This window comes from Colobus angolensis, unplaced genomic scaffold (genome assembly GCF_000951035.1).
Source record: "Colobus angolensis palliatus isolate OR3802 unplaced genomic scaffold, Cang.pa_1.0 Scaffold89, whole genome shotgun sequence".
Lineage (NCBI taxonomy): Eukaryota > Metazoa > Chordata > Mammalia > Primates > Cercopithecidae > Colobus > Colobus angolensis.
In genome coordinates this window covers 1670739-1678784 of record NW_012122820.1, presented here as the reverse complement: position 1 = coordinate 1678784, position 8046 = coordinate 1670739, and the positions used below count along the sequence as shown (strand labels likewise).

Genomic DNA, 8046 nt, shown 5'->3' with positions numbered 1-8046 from the left:
AAAAAAAAAAAAAAGTGTTTTTTTTAAACATAAGTTTAAAAAGTTTTATGTAGGTAGTTACATTTATCCTTTTACTTTATGATTTATTGCTCAATTTTTATACATAGAAGGCCCTTTTCCTTTCTGAGGTTGGACTATCAATCATCTATCCATCCATCCATCCATCCATCCATCTTTTTCCATCCATCCATCCATCTATCTTTTTCCCAGACGGAGTCTTGCTCTGTCGCCCAGGCTGGAGTGCAGAGGCGCGATCTCGGCTCACCGCAACCTCCGCCTCCCGGGTTCCAGCGATTCTCCTGCCTCAGCCTCCCGAGGAGCTGAGATTACAGGGGCCGCTACCACGCTAGGTTTATTTTTTGTATTTTTAGTAGAGACAGGGTTTCACCATGTTGATCAGGCTGGTCTCGAACTCCTGACCTCATGATCCGCCCGCCTCGGCCTCCCAAAGTGCGGGGATTACAGCCTGAGCCGCCGCGCCGGCCCCAGGGGCATTCTCGAGAGGACCTCGCCAAGCCGCACTTCTCCATTTCCCCGCTAGTCGTCGCTAACCGAAGGCGCCATCCGGTGACGACTGGATGTGCGCGGCGGTGGTGAGGGGCCTCCGGAACCACCAGGTCCACCGCTGCCTCGGCCCGGGCGGAATCTGGGAAAGTCTCCGACAACCATTCTGCCTAAGATCTTCCCAACTGTGCACCGGTGGGCCCCGCATCCTAACGGGCGCCGGGCATGTGAAGTGGGAACCACGCCGGCCTCACTTGCCCCTGAAGGCCTGACGAAACCCCCGAGCCCACCAGGGGGCAGCAGAGATCCGACGGCCGCGGACCGAGGGAAGCTGGAGGGAAGTAGGAGGCAGAGCGCGCGCCGGGAAGGGGCAGGCCGAGCGGCTCAGCACGTAGACGCCAGTGCTGCGCCCGCAGGTTGCTTTACGGCTGCCGCAGACGGCTTTGCGGCTCTTTTCCCCTCCTACTTGATTTACGGTTCCTCCTCCGGTCTGTCTTTTTTTGCCGTCCGGCGCTGGGCCTGGGTTGGGACCTTCTTCCCAGAGACCCTCGCACACCCTTCCCATTCTCCTCTGCGCGGCCTCCATCTAAGCGCTCTTCCCCTTGTCCGTAGCCTAGATCGAGCTCCCTGCGTGCACCGCGCGCTGCCGGAGGCGCGTAAGTGGGGGAGGAGAGCGGCTTCCCTCGGGGTGGTTCTGGCCGTGGGTGTGGAGCGTGGCAAGGCTCAGCTTCCGAGTCGAGAAGCTGGGGCTGCGGTGGAGCTGATCCTGAGGTCTCAGCCTAGAGATGCTGAGTCCAGAGGCCTGTTCTCGTTCACCGGCGCAGTGAGGGGCTCAGTACCGGGGCTTCCTGAGAGATGGGCAGGAAGGCGGGGTACGGGACACCGGGCACCAGCGCGCCGGGACCCCGCCGCGGTGCGGACAGCCGGGTGTCCGTGGTGGCGCTTCCCTGGAGACGCTGCCCGGAGACAGGCGTGGGGAAGCTGAAGTTGGTGTTAACAGCTAAACGAAGTTGAGTTGCAGGGAGCGGGGGACGCTGGGAAGAAATGATTGATTTAAAAGGAATTTGACGCCGGGCATGGTGGCGGCCTGCCCGCCTGTTCCCGGGAGGTCGAGCCTGTGGTGAGCCGGGATCGCACCCGTACCACGACACTGCACCCCGGGCGACAGAGCGAGACCCTGTCACGGGGAAAATAAATAAATAAAAATTTGACGCTCAGTTTAGCTGAGTATTGAGCCTTGTTACCAAATTGAGATTGGAGGTCTGGCGCGGTGTCTCACCTGTAATCTCAGAAGTTTAGAAGGCTGACGCGGGAGCATCGCTTGAGGCCAGGAGTTCTGGACCAGCCTGGCTAACATAGCGAAACCCTGTCTCTACTAAAAAATACAAAAATAGGCAGGCCTGGTGGCGGCGCCTGTAATCCCCGCTACTCGGGAGGCGGAGGCATGAGATTCGCTTGAACCCGGGAGGCAGGGGTTGCCCACCGGTGAGCCGAGATGGCACCACTGCACTCCAGCCTGGGGGACAGGGCGAGACTCCATCTCAAAAAAAAAAAAAAAAAGTTGAGATATAATTCACATACAATTAAATTCACCCCCTTTTTTAAAAAATAGAGACGTAGTCTCGCGCTGTTGCCCAGGCTGGAGTACAGTGGCGCCGGCTCGGCTCACTGCAACCTCCGCCTCCTGGGTTCAAGCGATTCTTCTGCTTCAGCCTCCCGAGTAGCTGGAATTACAGGCACACGCCACCACACCCAGCTAATTTTTGTATTTTCCACCAGGTTGGCTAGGCTTGTCTCAACTCCTCGCCCTTCCAAAGTGCAGGGATTACAGGTGTGAGCCATCATGTCCAGTCTAAATTCACCCTTTTAAAGTGTGCAATTCAGTGGCTTTGGTATATTCACAGGGTTGTGCAACCACCGCCATTGTCTGATTCCAGAACATTTTTATCATCCCTAAAAGAAACCCTGAAACCCATTAGCAGACACTCATTATGTCCTCCTCCTCCCAGCAGCACTAATGTGTGAATTTACCTGTTCTCAGTACTGTATTATACACTATTTGTTCTTTTGTTTGGTTTATTTCACTTAATACAGTGATTCAAAGTTCATCTATGTTGTATGTAGCATGTATCAACTTCATTTTTTAGATAGCTGAATTATTTATTATGTGGATATACCACATTTGTGTCTCCGTGATTGGATGGATATTGGTGGTTTTCTAGGCTTTCTAGGTCTAGTCCTCCACGGAACTCGCAACCTGAGGCACAGACATTCAAAACTTTAGTTTTTGGAAACTAGCGTTTAACTCTTGGATTGAGTCAGGTAATTCAAGGGTCTCAGGTCTCGTATTGTTTAGGGGAGTTTCTTTTTTTTTTTGAGATGGAGTTTCACTCTTGTTGCCCAGGGTGGAGTGCAATGGCGGATCTCGGCGCGCTGCAGCCTCCGCCTCTCGGGTTCAAACGACTCTCCTGTCTCAGCCTCCTCAGTGGCTGGGCTGACAGGCGCGGGCCACTACGCCCAACTAATTTTTGGTATTTTTAGTAGAGATGGGGTTTCACCATGTTGGCCAGGCTGGTCTCGAACTCCTGACCTCAGGTGATCCACCCGCCTCAGCCTCCCAAAGCTGGGATTGCAGGAGTGAGCCACCGCGCCTGGGCGGGAGTTTTGTTTTTTGTTTGTCTGTTGTTTTTTGGGGGACTGAGTTTCACTCTTGTTGCCCAGGCCTGAGTGCAGTGGCGCGATCTTGACTCACTGCCACCTCTGCCTCCCAGGTTCAAGCGATTCTCCTGCCTCAGCCTCCCGAGTCGGTGGAATTACAGGTGTGACCCACCAGACCCGGCTAATTTTGTAGTTTTAGTAGAGAAGGGGTTTCTCCATGTTGGTTACTCCCGACCTCAGTTGATCCTCCCGCCTTGGCCTCCCAAAATGCTGGGATTACAGGCGGGAGCCACCGCGTCCCTCTCGGAATGTTTTTTAAAGTCGTCTATTCTCAGTTCAACACTTCTCAGGCCGTTCATTATAGTGATATCAAGCAGAGAAATGTTTGTGTGCTGGTCTTCTCAGGGAGTCAGAAACCGTCAGAGGTTGCTGTTATGTAATGTACACCAAAACGTGTTATCTCGTATAAACGGTATAGTTGGAGATGAGTGTATGAAAAAGGTAACTGAGCCAGCTGTGGGAGAGGATAGTTGTGAAAAATTTTGAGTCGCCCTCTGTACACTTTCCCAGCTGTGTTCAGATAAGGTGACACTCTGTCTTCCTGTTTCAGATCTAACACTATTCCTAAGTGTTATTTTGGCTGTATACTTAGTGCCATTTTTTTTGTGTGTGTGTGCTTTTGGTGATTTTGCTGTTTACAATGGCCTCCAAGAGTAGAAGTGCTCTCTAGCATTTCCACGTTGAAGGCTGTGATGTATCTTATAGAGAAAAGATAAGCTTTTAGGTTAGCTTTGTTCAGGCACCACTTTTGTTGTCGCCTGTGAGTTCAGTGTTAATGCATCAACAATATATATTAAATAAGATGTCTTTAAACAGAAGCACACATAAAACAAGGTTCTGTATTGGCCTGTATTTCCCCTAGGAGCAGTGGCTGGGTATTTGCTAGTTCAGTGTTCATGATACCATTAAAGGACATAAGTACCCTGAATAATGATGATTGACTCTCTCAGCAGTGGTTCAAGGGCGGAAAGCCTAGTGGATGTTTTTCCATCTCTGCAGCTTTTAACATTTCTTCACTCAGGGCACTCATTTTTAATACTGAACTGGCAGTTTTGATGTGGAGAGAAGCTAAAATAAGGCTAAAATGCTCTTCATACTCTGTGCTGGGTGGGGACTGTGCTGTGTGTTGGGGATTCAGTGATTAGCGTGTGGCCCTGCAGTTCTCTAATGGCTGGGTGTGGGAGTGTAGAGAAATGATCATAGTGTGAGGGAATCAATCCTATGTTCCCACAGGTTTTTTTTTTTCTTTTTTTTTGAAATGGAGTTTCACTCTTGTCGCCCAGGCTGGAGTGCAATGGCGCAATCTCAGCTCACTACAACCTCTGTCTCCCAGGTTCAAGGGATTCTCCTGCCTCAGCCTCCCAAGTAGCTGGGATTACAGGCGCCCGTCACCATGCCTGGCTACTTTTTGTATTTTTAGTAGTAACAGAGTTTCACCATGTTGTCCAGGCTGGTCTCAAACCCCTGACCTCGTGATCCACCCACCTCAGCCTCCCAAAGTGCTGAGATTACCGGGTTCCCCTCCCACAGATTTTAAGACATACTTCAGGCCGGGTGTGGTGGCTCTTGCCTGTAATCCCAGCATTTTGGGAGGCTGAGGTGGGCAGCACACCTGAGGTCAGGAGTTTAAGACCAACCTGGCCAACATGGCGAAGCCCTGTCTCTACTAAAAATACAGAAAATTAGCTGGGTGCGGTGGTGCATGCCTGTAGTTCCAGGTATTCGGGAGACTGAGGCACGAGAATCACTTGAACCTGGGAGGTGGAGGTTGCAGTGAGCTGAGATTGCGCCACTGCACTCCAGCCTGGGCAACGGAGCAGCTCCAAAAAAAAAAAAAAAAAAAAAGACATACTTCAGACTGTGATGAGCTGCATAAGGCTATTTAGAAGTAACAATATTTTGAGATTTCTTTTCAATTAAAAATTTTTTTCTACTTTTTTTTTTTTTGAGACTGAGTCTCACTCTTGCTCAGGCTGGAGTGCAGTGGCGTGATATCAACTCACTGCAACCTTTGCCTCCCAGATTCAAGTGATTCTCGTGCCTCAGCCTCCTGAGGAGCTGGAATTACAGGCACCCACCACCACGCCCCGCTAAGTTTTGTATCTTTAGTAGAGACGAGGTTTCAACGTGTTGGCCAGGCTGGTCTCGAACACATGACCTCAGGTGATCTGCCTGCGTTGGCCTCCCAAAGTGCTGAGATGACAGATGTGAGCCACCGCGCCCGGCCATTTCTTTCTACTTCTGCCAATTCTTTTTAAGTACCATGAACGTTATAGCACTGTGTTCATCAATGAACATAGAAGAAACTTGCTCCAGTCTTGTCCATCGAGCCATTCTTGACCTTCACAATCAGAATCTCACCCGTCATCTTGTCACATATCTGTCTTGTACTTTATATCCAGAGTCCCCTGACCCGCTTCTTCAGCCCTCCACATAGAGTAAGAAATGCTTTTGTGAGCCGAGATTGCGCCAGTGTACTGCAGCTTGGGCAACACAGTGAGACTCCTTCTCAAAAAAAGAAATGCTTTTAGGTGATAAGGAAATGGAGAAGAATAAAACATCTTTGCCATTCTTTACCTTTTTAATATCTTGAATTCATGATTTCTTACCATAGCCACTATCCTAGTCCAGGCTCTCTCCCTTCTACCCCGACTTTTTTTTTTTTTTGATCATGTTTTTACTTCCTCTGGGAAAACACCTGTCAGAATTTTGGGATCATGTGACAGGTATATATTTAATTTCTTTCTTTCTTTTTTGAGACAGAATCTTCCTGTGTTGCCCAGGCTGGAGTGTAGTGGTGTGATCATGGCTCACTACAGCCTTGACCCCCTTCTCGCCCCCGCTCAAGTGATCCTCCCAGCACAGCTTCCTGAGTAGCTGGGACTACAGGCATGCTCCACCATGCCCGACTAATGTTCCCTATGCTTGTCTTGAACTCCTGAGCCTCAAGCGATCCTTCCACTTCAGCCTCAAGTGCTGGGATTACAGGCGTGAGCCACCACTCCTGGCTACTTAATTTCTTTCTTTCTTCCTTTTTTTTTTTTTTTGAGACATTTGAGACAAGAATTTCACTCTTGTTGCCCAGGCTGGAGTGCAATGGTGCAATCTCGGCTCACTGCAACCTCTGCCTCCCAGGTTCAAGCGATTCTCCTGCCTTAGCCTCCCAAGTAGCTGGGAATACAGGCACGCACCCCCACACCTGGCTAATTTTATATTTTTCGTAGAGACGAGGTTTCTCCATGTTGGTCAGGCTGGTCTCGAACTCCTGACCTCAGGTGATCTGCTTGCCTTGGCCTCCCAAAGTGTTGGGATTACAGGCTTGAGCCACTGCACCAGGCCTAGTTTCTTTCTGCCACACCCGGCCTAATTTCTTCCTTTTTTTTTGAGACAGAGTCTCGTTCTGTCACCCAGGCTGGAGTGCAGTGGAGTGATCTCAGCTCACTGCAGCCTCCACCTTCCAGGCTGAAGCAAGCCTTCCATCTCATCCCCCTTAGTAGCTAGGGAACATGTCACCAGGACCAGCTAATTTTTGTGTTGTTTGTAGAGATGGAATTTCACGATGTTGGCCAGGCTGGTCTTGAACTCCTCACCTCATGCAATCCACCTGCCTCAGCCTCCCAAAGTGCTGGGATTACAGGTGTGAGCAACTGCACCCAGCGCACCCAGCCTAGACCTATTTCCAAAATTAGAGAACCGTGAGGCTTTTAGAAGATGAGAATATCTCCATGATCTGAGTGTGTGCAAAGGTTTCTTAGGGCTCAGGATGCCATAGAGTCACTTAAAAAAGCGCGCACACACACACACACACACACACAGATCAATATGATTGATTACATCAAAATGTAATCACAGATACTGTAAGAAAACAAATGGGGAAGCACAGGGACCTATTTGACAAAAGACTGATATTCAAGATCTATAAAGACCCAATAGGCCGGGTGCGGTGGCTCACGCCTGTAATCCTGGCACTTTGGGAGGCTGAGGCGGGTGGATCACTTGAGCTCAGGAGTTCGAGACCAGCCTACGCAACACAGTGAAACCCCATCTCTACTAAAAATACAAGAATCAGAATTAGCTGGGCATGATGGCGCGTGCCTGTAGTCCCAGTTACTTGGGAGGCTGAGGCTGGAGAATTGCTTGAATCTGGGAGACGGAGACTGCAGTGAGCCGAGATTGTGCCACTGCACTCCAGCCTGGGCAACTGAACAAGACTTCGTCTCAGAAAACCAATAGGGCTCAAGGCCTGGGATTGGGCCTCTGCTGCTCTGCTCCCTGGGCCTGTGGCTCAGTCCTTGGAGTCGTCCTTTCTTTTTCATGAAGAGTAGTGGGCATTAACAGCTGAGTGGTTATCAGCCTGTTTCCTGCCAACCGTGTATGCGAGTTCCAGTCGCTTTGTGTCCTTGCCAACATTTGGTGTTGTCAGTCGTTTTAGTTACTCTGATGGGTGTGGTGTGTCATGGTCTTAATTTTAGTCCTCAGTCACTCATGGTGTTGAGCACTTTTTCCTGTGCTGATGACAACGTATAATACATTGTGAAGTGCCTGCTCAAATCTTTTGACCATTTGAAATTGGGTGTGTGTCTTTTTATTGAGTTGTAGGAGTTATTTATATAACCTTTATATCCTGGTTACCTGTCCTCTGTCTGCTTGCCTATTCATTTTCTCAGAGTTGTGTGATGAACAGAAGTTTTACATTTTGATGTAATCAGTTTTCTCTTCTATTTTCTTTTATAGTTATTGCTTTCTGAGTCCTAAGAAATCTTGGCTACCTTCAGACTGTGAAGATAATCTTTCATGTTTTCTTCTGTAATTTTTTTTTTTTTT

At 49.4% G+C, this 8046-nt stretch overlaps 1 protein-coding gene across 5 annotated transcripts in view; it reads left to right on the top strand.

Moving 5' to 3' along the window:
- RAD52 (RAD52 homolog (S. cerevisiae)) overlaps positions 1-8046 on the top strand; it is a 117774-nt gene that overhangs the window by 69415 nt on the left and 40313 nt on the right. For 3 of the 5 annotated variants that reach the window (XM_011931010.1, XM_011931006.1, XM_011931009.1), the window contains exon 1: positions 1040-1160. The exons of 1 other annotated variant lie outside the window; for it this stretch is intronic. The gene's annotated coding sequence lies outside the window, so the exon portion shown is untranslated. Of the gene's footprint in view, positions 1-1039; positions 1161-8046 lie in introns of those variants that run through there. One more of the 5 variants, XM_011931008.1, reaches the window with a different exon arrangement.